The following is a 13,290-nucleotide window of genomic DNA, read 5'->3' as shown; positions in this document are numbered from 1 at the left end:
GTAGGGGGCAGCGGTTTGGACTGGCTCTGTTTCCGATGGCTCTTGGTTGACTATGTAGTCGACTCCTGCTGGATGTGGATGTAGCTGGCCTGCAACAGAGTCATTAAGTGTTAAAGGATGATGAGGAACATCAAGTAATAACTTGCCCAACCCTCTAAATATCATTTTAGCAAAATATCTAGGATTTATTTATCACCCGCAATTTGAGTTTTGTGTGTTTTACCAATGTGCAAAGAGTAAGTGACAAGTACAGGTCAGAATATGATGTGTAAAGGTGGTATCTGTGTTTGTGTTGGGGGGGGTCCTACCTTCAGTGTGGTGAACATGAGTCCCACCTCCCCGTGCTGGACATTGGGATCCATTAAATCTTCTATCAGACTGACCTCAGCTCCCAGATTCCTGATCCTGTGGAGTCGATACGTTACTCAAAAATAAAGCCGTAAACTAGCAAAAATGAGTCAATAAAAAAACATCTTGGGAGAGCTTCTTTGCAAAGGGGAAAAGGCCAACTGGGGATAAAGAGGAGCCGACGACCTCCAAGAACAGAGCTGTGACAATGTGCTGAAAACAAATTTAACTGACTTCATAATTATTGATGAAAATTAAAATATTAAATATATAACATTGGAAATTGCACTTGTGAAATGTTCTAAAATAAAACCTTAGACCTGCCTGATTTAAAAAAGTAAAATAATAATTATTTGGTGTAATCTAAATCTTTTAAAAAAACAGTCAAAATGTAACTATATTAGAATAATTACCGCATTTTTTGGATTATACGTCGCTCCGGATTGTAGGTCGCACCAGCCAAAAAATGCATAATTAAGAAGAAAAAACCATATATAGGTCGCACTGGAGGATAAGTCGCATTTTTGGGGAAAATTTATTTGATAAAATCCAACACCAAACAACATATAGCACAAAGAACATGCTAACACGTTTACCAAAATATCAGGTTTTACTCCAAATCAGGAAATCCAAGGAAATCTTCATCCTCGGTGTCACTTTTGAACAACTCCCCCAACTCGGCAGGTAGACAAGACGCCGCTTCCTCTTCTACGTCGCTTACATCAGACTCGTCGTCAGTTGCAGTTCCAATTATTCCAGCCTTTCTGAATCCCAACAGGATGGTTGCGGTTGTCACTGAAGCCCATGCTTTCTCGATCCATTCAATGACTTCCAGGAAAGTTGCATGGCGCATTCTCCCGGTTGCCGTGAAGCTGTGCTCTCCATCCGTCATCCACTGCTCCCACAGGTTACGCAAAACTGACTTAAAGCTCCTATTCACGGAGATATCAAGTGGCTGGAGTATTTTGGTTAAGCCTCCAGGGATGATGGCAGGTATGGAGTTGAAAATTTTTAATTTATTTTTTAACTGTGGTGTGATGTGCGCTCTCATGCTATCCATCACAAGCAGAGCTTTGCGTGCTCTAAAGAAGCCATCCGGTCGCTTATTGTAGCACTTTGTAAGCCACAAGTTCATCATTTCTTGATCAATCCACCCTTTCTCGTTCACGGCGACTTCAACTGAGGAGGATTGGATTTTTGGCATGGTTTTTCGTTTGAAAATGACCATTGGTGGCAGTTTTGATCCGTCTCCACAACATGCCAGCACCACTGTGAAGTGTGATCTCTCATGACCAGTTGTAACGATATTCACACTTTTTTGCCCTTTCTCTGCAACACTTCGGCCCATGGGGATGTCAAAAGTGAGGGGGACCTCGTCCATGTTAATAATATGATCCGGTGTCACGTTGTGATCACTTACATGCTTTTCAATGAACGCGCGGAAACTGTCAACCTTGGCTTGGAAGTCCGCTGGCAGTTTTTGGGACAGTGTCGTCCTAGCTCTGGTAGAGAGGCGTTTGCGCTGCATGAAGCGGTAACACCAAGAAGGTCCTCCCGCAAAGCCGTTTATATTCACCTCCCTGGCAACCACTTGGGCGCGGAGACGCAACTGCACCGTTGACAAACCTCTCCCAGAAGCACGTTGTTCAAGCACCCATGCGTGAACTCGTTCCTCCAACTGCGGCCACCTAGCTTGTCGCCCGCGATTAGCTTTCTTTGTTTTCTTCATTTCAGTAAGCATAACCTCCGCTTTTCGCCAGTCCCTTACAAGTTTTTCGCTCACTCCAAACTTTCTTTCTGCTGCTCGATTGCCGTTTTCGGCTCCATATTTCACTATCTGAAGCTTGTAAGCCGCAGAATATGACTTTCTTTTCGGCGCCATTTTCAATCAGCCCTTCTAATTGGTGTTTTTAGATAACAGGTGTGACAGATAAATATGAACCTCCAGAAACCGCGACAGATTCTGATGGGTCACAGAGTTCCCTGTAACACCTGTTATAGAAATGTGTAGGCTACTGTCTCTGCGCTCACAGATTTTGTAAAAAAAAACATATATAAGTCGCTCCGATTTATAGGTCGCACCCCCGACCAAACTATGACAAAAACCGCAACTTATAATCCGGAAAATACGGTATATTAGAATAATTATATATTTAAATGGCATTGGAGTTAATCAAATTTACAATCTATTCCAATTTTAAAATGTGTGTAGTGAGAGCTCTGGAGTTATTTTTAATCTGATTTACCGGTATTAAAAAGATGTTCCAGTATTTAAAATCATCTCCATAAATATACTGAATTCAGTACGTCTGTGAAGAGGAACATAAGAAGAAGGGGAGGCAGCGACGAGTCGGATCTGAAGATGTTGAAGTTATTTTACAGACCAGATACAGGTTGACCTGTTTCCTCCTTTTGTTTCACCAGACAAAATGCAGACGGAGAACATTTACAACATTTCTGGGTGACAACTAGGAAACAGGTCTGAAGGACGGCAGTCAGAACGCAGCGCAGCAGCTGTGGGAGACTTTATTATCCATATCCAGGACGTCATTCTTGCTCCCCGAGGCCTGTAGGCTGGTTTTGGATCTGTTTTCAGTGTCTAATGCTGTAAATCTGACCTAAGGTCTGATTGGTTTGCTGCAAACCTGCTCTGAAAATGATAGATCAAACACCCTGTTGAGCAGCAACATCGCCCAGCAGGAGAGCAAACAGTAGTTAGCAGTGGAAAAACACCCCAGAACCACGCCATGACGTGTTGATGTTTGTGTTGACGTTTGCATGTGAGGATGTGACACAAACAATAAGAGTTCTGTTTGAATGAAATAGAAGTCGGTTACCGGCTCTAAAGTCGTCCAGACGCGCCCCCCCTTTTGTGTGATTGCCAGACTCTTTTGCTGACTTCCTGCTCCCCAGCAGGATTGAAGCTGCAGAGCCAGACAGTCTGACTGCATTTACTGCACCTCACACACACCAGCAGCTCGGTCCATGTTGCTCAGTTTTGTGAACAACACTGATCGTTTCCGGGGTCAATAAGCTCAGGTACACAGCTGGAAGCAAAAAATAAAAAATAATGCTTCCAGATGTGTATCATTTTCATAAAAACAGTCAAACATGGGCAGGACTTCCCCTCCCAAAGAAGAAACAATATTTACTTCATTTAAGCTTGATTTAGTTTAATTTAATTACATTTGGACTCTTTTTTTTAGGCGTGCATTAACACATGGCGCTCATCATTTTGTTTCACTTTTGAATTCATTCAAATTTTATCACAAACAACAATGGAAATAATTTGTTTTCCCTTATTAATATATATATATATATATATATATTTTGCATTGAACACAAACCGTAAAAATAAAATGTTGTTTAAATAAAAAGCAGTGACCAGTTCAACACAGAGACAGACAATCAGCTACACACACACACAGACACACACACACCTACGGTGAATGTAGCGTCACCAATCAGCTTAAGCTGCATGTTTTTGGTGGTGGGAGGAAGCCGGAGAACCCGGAGAGAACCCACGCAGACACGGGGAGAACACGCAAACTCCACACAGAAAGGCCACAAGTTGGATTCAAACCTGCGACCTCCTTGCTGTGATGCAACAGCGCTTACCACTGCACCACCGGGCCACCTCTAGCCACATATTATTGTTTGAAATTGTTGGTGTACGCTTTCACAGAGGTTATGTAATCGCTGGCATCTGCCTGTCTGTCTGTCCATCCATTAGCAAGATAACTCAAAAGGTTCTGGAGGGATCATGATGACATCATACCAGGAACAGATTATTAAATTTTTGTCCTGATCCAGAAGCGATCCTGGATTCTGGAGCAGTTGCATTCTAACATTGAAATCCTCCTTTACGGATTCAAAGATCTGTTAAAATTTACGCAAACTCCGAGTCACTTTTACTTCAATGGTTGGTGTATAAAGCACCAAGAACAATTTTTAACCTTTTGGTGACTAATTATGAGGAATGAACTGATCGGCAGTCTGCGCTCTCTGAGGACGATCACATAACCCCCACCTCTCAGTGGAAGTAAATATCTGCAAGGCAAATATCACTCATAAACCTAACTGTGACTTCAAAGCAATTTAAAGGTTAAAGACATTTGTAATGGGAATTCAAAGTGGATACAAATGTCTGATCTTGAAATTGCTTTGAACATCAAGGTTCAAGGAAATTGCTTTGAACATCAAAGGATTTTAACATCAAAACAATTAAGATGAGAAAACATAAATATGAAGAAATCAAAGCCGACGATGATGATGAACTTGTCAACACAAAGGAACCCTTCCGTAAAGGAACTGTTGGACAACATTCCAACAACATTCAGTAAAAGGAATGTCACGAGACAGAAACAAATTAATGCTTGGATTGCCGACCAAATGCCACCAAGGCCTAAAGAGCAGACACCAAAGGGGGTGTTGTCACCTGAGGAAGTAGCGAGGTTTGATGCCAAGACAATGAAAAAACTATTACAAAATCCAGATGCAAGGAAAATCAACCAGATGCTTTTGGGTCGGCACATATGCCGCGTGAATGAGAAAGTACAGGAGGCAAAGGAAAGGACCATGGATGAAGAATGTATCAGCACCTTCCTTCATGAGTTTTAAAACTCCATCTTGAGACAACATTGAATTTTAATTCAGTGTGAGTTCAAGCTCCAGCAATGGTCCTAAGATAAGCTGGCGACTCATCCGTGGTGTACCACACGCCCATAAACTGCTGGAGTAGGCTCCAACAGACCCAGTAATCGACTGGGTTGAGAAGGAGAGAGAGGGAGGGGGGGGGGGGGGCAGAGAGGGAGAGAGAGGGAGGGATGGAGAGGGGGGGGGGGGGGGGGGCGGGAGGGAGAGTGAGGGGGAGGGGGCGTCTCACAACACAGATAAACATGGGCTTAGATTGGCTGGGGCAAAGTCCGGCCTTCAGGGGGGAAGGCCGGACACGAAGCGCGGGCACGAGAGCTATGTTGGAATCCAGCGCTGATAAATCCGAACTAGCTGATCTGTTAATGATATAAATGTCTTAATCTAAACCCACATTCTCCTCATTGACACGCACCCACTAAGGAGAACAAAGAACCAGAAGAGGGTTTGGTGAAACCCTACAGAAACGTAACATAGAGGCTGCTGAACAAGATACTGCTAAAGAGCTGCTGTATAAAACTACAAACGCTAATGCTAGCGATGTTGTTAGGGTTTTCCTTAACCCTCCCCGGTTCTTCTTCTCCGTGTGGGTGCGTAGTCAATAAAGAGGATTTGGGTCATGATTAAGATATTTATATAATATGCAGATCAATACAAGTTGGTTCAGATATCAGCGCTGAGGTTCGATCCTGCTCCGTGTGTGAGTCTCAGGTCCGAACAAAGGGCCGCCCTCTGCGTCCGCGTCTTTCAATGTCCATGAGTCCATCCTCCTCAAGGTGGGGGTCCCGCCCCAGCCAATCTAAGCCCATGCTTATCTGTGTTGTGTGACGTCACTGCTGTGATGCGTTCAATTGAAATCAGTCATTACAATAACAAACTAAATGTAGTGCGTTCCTAGTGGTGTCGGCATGTAATCACATTATGGAATCCCATCTAATATGGAAATTCCCTACAATGTGGACATCAGTGTTGAGGGACACAGGTCCAGGTTCTGCAGCACCGCGGACAGAAGGACCTGCAGACAGAGAGACAGAAAGAGGGACAGACAGACTATCAGTGTAATCCTCGTACGAGCGTGAGACAACATTGATACTGGTGCTGGTGAGGAGGATTACACTGATAGTCTGTCTGTCCCTCTTTCTGTCTCTCTGTCTGCAGGTCCTTCTGTCCGTGGTGCTGCAGAACCTGGACCCTCAACACTGATGTCCATATCAGTGTTGAGGGTTACAGGTCCAGGTTCTGCATCACCACGGACAGAACCTGGACCCTCAACACTGATGTCCAAATCGCTAGCATTAGCATTTGTAGTTTTATATAGCAGCTCTTTAGCAGTATCTTGTTCAGCAGCTGAGATGTTACATTTTGTTTTTGTCTGCTCCTGCTCTCTCCCCCTCTCTCTCTCTCTCTCTCTCTCTCTCTCTCTCTCTCTCTCTCTCTCTCTCTCTCTCTCTCTCTCTCTCTCTCTCTGAGAATCCTGATGCAGAATAAATATATTTTTAAGTATAAATTGATTATCAGCCCATTTTTTTGTCCATGTTTGGCTACTGTTTGTTATTTACAGCCATTTATTATTTCTTGTTTAGGGCGAGTGCAAGCCAAAAGCTGAGGGCATTGTCTGCACTGCCAGCCCTGTGAGAGCAGATAGAGTGGGAGCAATCATGCTTATATAGTGTAATAAAAAAGACCAAACAAAAGTCGAACTGTTGTCCTCACAGTTACAAAGGTTAAGTTGAAATAGTTTGCTGCCCTGCGTAACGTTATCTCTTACGTTGGACTAACAGGCCTAACAACTGGTTGTAGCAGCCGTATTAACACGAGAGCAAACGTTTGGGATGTTTGGAATTAGAGCGAGAGACGATGGAAACCCTCTCTCACAAGAGTTTAAGATGATATTCAGATTGCAACATTACATTTCTTTAGCAGTATTAATACTGAGTAGAAACGTATACTGGTGCACACTGAGTATGCACTGTTATTTTGATGTAAAAAAAAAATAGTACATCACTAACACTCAACAGAGGTTTACTGCAACTGAGGTTGTTTTTTTTTGCCAGTCAACTTGTATCACTCTCCCACGCTGTACATTAGACCTACATTCATTGTAAACTGTCGTTAGCGATGTTGGACCGTCTTTGCCTGGACGCCATACAACCTCTTAAAGATACACGGCAAAGGAATTCCAAGTTGATTATTATTTTGCCAGAAAGGAATGAATAGTAAGATCTAAGGGGTACATGCCTGCCCGAAGTGGTTCTGAATGTGGATGCTGTGTACTGATTTCACCATCAAAGGAAGAAAAACAACGTGTCATTCGAAAGAAAGACAAACTAACCGACTGTACCTCCAGGGTTTTGTTTAAACAACAGTTTATTAACTTGTAAAAAATGATTTTTAAGAACCCTATTCAATCAGTTTCCCCATATTGTGATTTACCGCCAGAATAATGGCCTGACATTTATTTTATCTATATTTTTAGATTCCTTAACCATGAAAACAGAACTTTAGCGATTGGATTTGCGTTGATATAATTGTTAGTTTAGAAGTTATTCACTAGAAGCACACTTCCAGTAACGGTGGATTCTTCTGGATCTGGATCTGTAGCTTTTGAAGTTACAACAAATCCGTTTTCCCACTACTAGCTCCACAGCGTCTTGTTAAAGGTCAGCAAAAGCAGAACCTCATAAGAGATATTATTGAAAGTGTCCAAAAACAAAATTGCTTTGTGAAAATTTACTCGGGTATTTAAGATAGAACTAGAAAAGCACTCGGAGAGCGCAGACCTCCGCCGAGCAGCTCATTCCCCTGATAATTACATTTACATCGTCCCCATGGTGATCTGGATCATCCCCAAAAGGTTATAAATTGTTCTTTATACACCAACCATGAAAAGTAAAAGTGAATCAGATTATTTTTAACAGATTTTTGAATCCTTAAATTTTTTTCAATGTTAAAATGTACATTTGTTTTTCCTGACACTGACCGCAATGTTACTGAAAATTTCAAACTGATCCATAATCCAGGAAACATTTCCTGGAAATCACATCAAGATCCGTCCAGAACATTTTGAGTTCTCTTGCTAACAGACGGACGAACAAACAAACAAATGCTGGCAAAAACATAACCTAATCCAGAGTCCAGCAATAACTGGACTCTGGATTAGGATTTGGAGGCATCAGGATTTATAAATTACGGTGCGTAATGGAAGACCAAGCTGATAAAGTCCATTCATTTAAGAACTGATCAACTTGCTTTCATCAAATGAGTTGCTCTGAAGCCCATTGAAGCTTTTTAGTGTATTTTAGGGTGTTGATTGGTCTGGAGTCAGATTAAACTTCATCATCATCATCACCGTTTTCTAAACTAATAAAAGCCAAGGTTTTCCTCTGGTGTCCACTTTGTGCAGTTTTACCCAAACCTTTGCCGTCGTGGAAACCTCGTGTTGTGGAGCTGCCATGTTCACAGAATCTGCATGCTGTTAAGATGTTCTATGAGAATGATGAAGAGGGGAAAGGTGCTGTCAGATATTCATGGGTGGAGACGCTCTCCTCCCAGGAGGAATGACACCGTGCTCATCATTAATTACTTTAACCGGGTGTTTTAGTTATAAATATTAAGAGGTTTACACAGGTTGGGTTTGTGCTACAGGCGGTACAAGTGACAATAAATGAAGATATTTAAACTCTGTCCTTCGTCTTGAACTACCTCCACTCCGATGACGTTACTGACATGGTGCATTTTGATTAACATACTGTACATAATAACATTCAATTTGCAATATATCAATGTTTAAAGGAACACGATGCGTCGTCAAAAATTAAGTCTTCCCTTTCCTATAGTTTTAAGGTTAGCTTAAAGACTCAACGATTTGTGCTGTAATATTAAAATTCTGTGAAGTGAAAAATGTAGAAATATATCATTTATAGAGTTTAAAACCCTGGAGTTCCACTTTGAGGAATGTTTTTCTTTAAAAAAAACCAATAACAACATTTTACTTATGCAGTTAGCAACTTTCTAACCTTGGAAATCTTGATAGAGGTCAGAAAACAGAATGAAAATACAGTCAAGTAGTGAAAAGTGATAATTTTGTGATGATTATAAAAAGAAAAAAGAGGTGATAAGTCCCGTTGATGTTACAGTAACAACCAAATACTGACGTGGAAATAATGCAGGTCTGTAAAATGTCCAGCAGAGGGCGATGTGCTGCTTCACTGTGAATACCATCTTCAGGAAAAAGAATCTGTGAATGAGCTTCTCCTTGCCATCCTGACGGCAGAAGGTGAAGGAGTAACGCTCTCCTCCCACTGCCACCTGCCTGCCTTGCCCCCGTGCAGTGTCCAGCGTCCTCCAGTAGGGGGCAGCGGTTTGGACTGGCTCTGTTTCCGATGGCTCTTGGTTGACTATGTAGTCGACTCCTGCTGGATGTGGATGTAGCTGGCCTGCAACAGAGTCATTAAGTGTTAAAGGATGATGAGGAACATCAAGTAATAACTTGCCCAACCCTCTAAATATCATTTTAGCAAAATATCTAGGATTTATTTATCACCCGCAATTTGAGTTTTGTGTGTTTTACCAATGTGCAAAGAGTAAGCGACAAGTACAGGTCAGAATATGATGTGTGAAGGTGGTATCTGTGTTTGTGTTGGGGGGGGGGGGGGGGGGGGTCCTACCTTCAGTGTGGTGAACATGAGTCCCAGCTCCCCGTGCTGGACATTGGGATCCATTAAATCTTCTATCAGACTGACCTCAGCTCCCAGATTCCTGATCCTGTGGAGTCGATACGTTACTCAAAAATAAAGCCGTAAACTAGCAAAAATGAGTCAATAAAAAAACATCTTGGGAGAGCTTCTTTGCAAAGGGGAAAAGGCCAACTGGGGATAAAGAGGAGCCGACGACCTCCAAGAACAGAGCTGTGACAATGTGCTGAAAACAAATTTAACTGACTTCATAATTATTGATGAAAATTAAAATATTAAATATATAACATTGGAAATTGCACTTGTGAAATGTTCTAAAATAAAACCTTAGACCTGCCTGATTTAAAAAAGTAAAATAATAATTATTTGGTGTAATCTAAATCTTTTAAAAAAACAGTCAAAATGTAACTATATTAGAATAATTACCGCATTTTTTGGATTATACGTCGCTCCGGATTGTAGGTCGCACCAGCCAAAAAATGCATAATTAAGAAGAAAAAACCATATATAGGTCGCACTGGAGGATAAGTCGCATTTTTGGGGAAAATTTATTTGATAAAATCCAACACCAAACAACATATAGCACAAAGAACATGCTAACACGTTTACCAAAATATCAGGTTTTACTCCAAATCAGGAAATCCAAGGAAATCTTCATCCTCGGTGTCACTTTTGAACAACTCCCCCAACTCGGCAGGTAGACAAGACGCCGCTTCCTCTTCTACGTCGCTTACATCAGACTCGTCGTCAGTTGCAGTTCCAATTATTCCAGCCTTTCTGAATCCCAACAGGATGGTTGCGGTTGTCACTGAAGCCCATGCTTTCTCGATCCATTCAATGACTTCCAGGAAAGTTGCATGGCGCATTCTCCCGGTTGCCGTGAAGCTGTGCTCTCCATCCGTCATCCACTGCTCCCACAGGTTACGCAAAACTGACTTAAAGCTCCTATTCACGGAGATATCAAGTGGCTGGAGTATTTTGGTTAAGCCTCCAGGGATGATGGCAGGTATGGAGTTGAAAAATTTTAATTTATTTTTTAACTGTGGTGTGATGTGCGCTCTCATGCTATCCATCACAAGCAGAGCTTTGCGTGCTCTAAAGAAGCCATCCGGTCGCTTATTGTAGCACTTTGTAAGCCACAAGTTCATCATTTCTTGATCAATCCACCCTTTCTCGTTCACGGCGACTTCAACTGAGGAGGATTGGATTTTTGGCATGGTTTTTCGTTTGAAAATGACCATCGGTGGCAGTTTTGATCCGTCTCCACAACATGCCAGCACCACTGTGAAGTGTGATCTCTCATGACCAGTTGTAACGATATTCACACTTTTTTGCCCTTTCTCTGCAACACTTCGGCCCATGGGGATGTCAAAAGTGAGGGGGACCTCGTCCATGTTAATAATATGATCCGGTGTCACGTTGTGATCACTTACATGCTTTTCAATGAACGCGCGGAAACTGTCAACCTTGGCTTGGAAGTCCGCTGGCAGTTTTTGGGACAGTGTCGTCCTAGCTCTGATAGAGAGGCGTTTGCGCTGCATGAAGCGGTAACACCAAGAAGGTCCTCCCGCAAAGCCGTTTATATTCACCTCCCTGGCAACCACTTGGGCGCGGAGACGCAACTGCACCGTTGACAAACCTCTCCCAGCAGCACGTTGTTCAAGCACCCATGCGTGAACTCGTTCCTCCAACTGTGGCCACCTAGCTTGTCGCCCGCGATTAGCTTTCTTTGTTTTCTTCATTTCAGTAAGCATAACCTCCGCTTTTCGCCAGTCCCTTACAAGTTTTTCGCTCACTCCAAACTTTCTTTCTGCTGCTCGATTGCCGTTTTCGGCTCCATATTTCACTATCTGATGCTTGTAAGCCGCGGAATATGACTTTCTTTTCGGCGCCATTTTCAATCAGCCCTTCTAATTGGTGTTTTTAGATAACAGGTGTGACAGATAACTCTGAACCTCCAGAAACCGCGACAGATTCTGACGGGTCACAGAGTTCCCTGTAACACCTGTTATAGAAATGTGTAGGCTACTGTCTCTGCGCTCACAGATTTTGTAAAAAAAAACATATATAAGTCGCTCCGATTTATAAGTCGCACCCCCGACCAAACTATGACAAAAACCGCGATTTATAATCCGGAAAATACGGTATATTAGAATAATCATATATTTAAATGGCATTGGAGTTAATCAAATTTACAATCTATTCCAATTTTAAAATGTGTGTAGTGAGAGCTCTGGAGTTATTTTTAATCTGATTTACCGGTAATAAAAAGATGTTTCAGTATTTAAAATCATCTCCATAAATATACTGAATTCAGTACGTCTGTGAAGAGGAACATAAGAAGAAGGGGAGGCAGCGACGAGTCGGATCTGAAGATGTTGAAGTTATTTTACAGACCAGATACAGGTTGACCTGTTTCCTCCTTTTGTTTCACCAGACAAAATGCAGACGGAGAACATTTACAACATTTCTGGGTGACAACTAGCAAACAGGTCTGAAGGACGGCAGTCAGAACGCAGCGCAGCAGCTGTGGGAGACTTTATTATCCATATCCAGGACGTCATTCTTGCTCCCCGAGGCCTGTAGGCTGGTTTTGGATCTGTTATCAGTGTCTAATGCTGTAAATCTGACCTAAGGTCTGATTGGTTTGCTGCAAACCTGCTCTGAAAATGATAGATCAAACACCCTGTTGAGCAGCAACATCGCCCAGCAGGAGAGCAAACAGTAGTTAGCAGTGGAAAAACACCCCAGAACCACGCCATGACGTGTTGATGTTTGTGTTGACGTTTGCATGTGAGGATGTGACACAAACAATAAGAGTTCTGTTTGAATGAAATAGAAGTCGGTTACCGGCTCTAAAGTCGTCCAGACGCGCCCCCCCTTTTGTGTGATTGCCAGACTCTTTTGCTGACTTCCTGCTCCCCAGCAGGATTGAAGCTGCAGAGCCAGACAGTCTGTGACTGCATTTACTGCACCTCACACACACCAGCAGCTCGGTCCATGTTGCTCAGTTTTGTGAACAACACTGATCGTTTCCGGGGTCAAAAAGCTCAGGTACACAGCTGGAAGCAAAAAATAAAAAATAATGCTTCCAGATGTGTATCATTTTCATAAAAACAGTCAAACATGGGCAGGACTTCCCCTCCCAAAGAAGAAACAATATTTACTTCATTTAAGCTTGATTTAGTTTAATTTAATTACATTTGGACTCTTCTTTTTAGGCGTGCATTAACACATGGCGCTCATCATTTTGTTTCACTTTTGAATTCATTCAAATTTTATCACAAACAATGGAAATAATTTGTTTTCCCTCATTAATATATATATATTTTTTTTTGCATTGAACACAAACCGTAAAAATAAAATGTTGTTTAAATAAAAAACAGTGACCAGTTCAACACAGAGACAGACAATCAGCTACACACACACACACACAGACACACACACACACCTATGGTGAATGTAGCGTCACCAATCAGCTTAAGCTGCATGTTTTTGGTGGTGGGAGGAAGCCGGAGAACCCGGAGAGAACCCACGCAGACACGGGGAGAACATGCAAACTCCGCACAGAAAGGCCACAAGTTGGATTCAAACC

This window comes from Brachionichthys hirsutus, chromosome 12, assembly GCF_040956055.1.
Source record: "Brachionichthys hirsutus isolate HB-005 chromosome 12, CSIRO-AGI_Bhir_v1, whole genome shotgun sequence".
NCBI lineage: Eukaryota > Metazoa > Chordata > Actinopteri > Lophiiformes > Brachionichthyidae > Brachionichthys > Brachionichthys hirsutus.
This window is presented reverse-complemented; position numbering follows the sequence as displayed.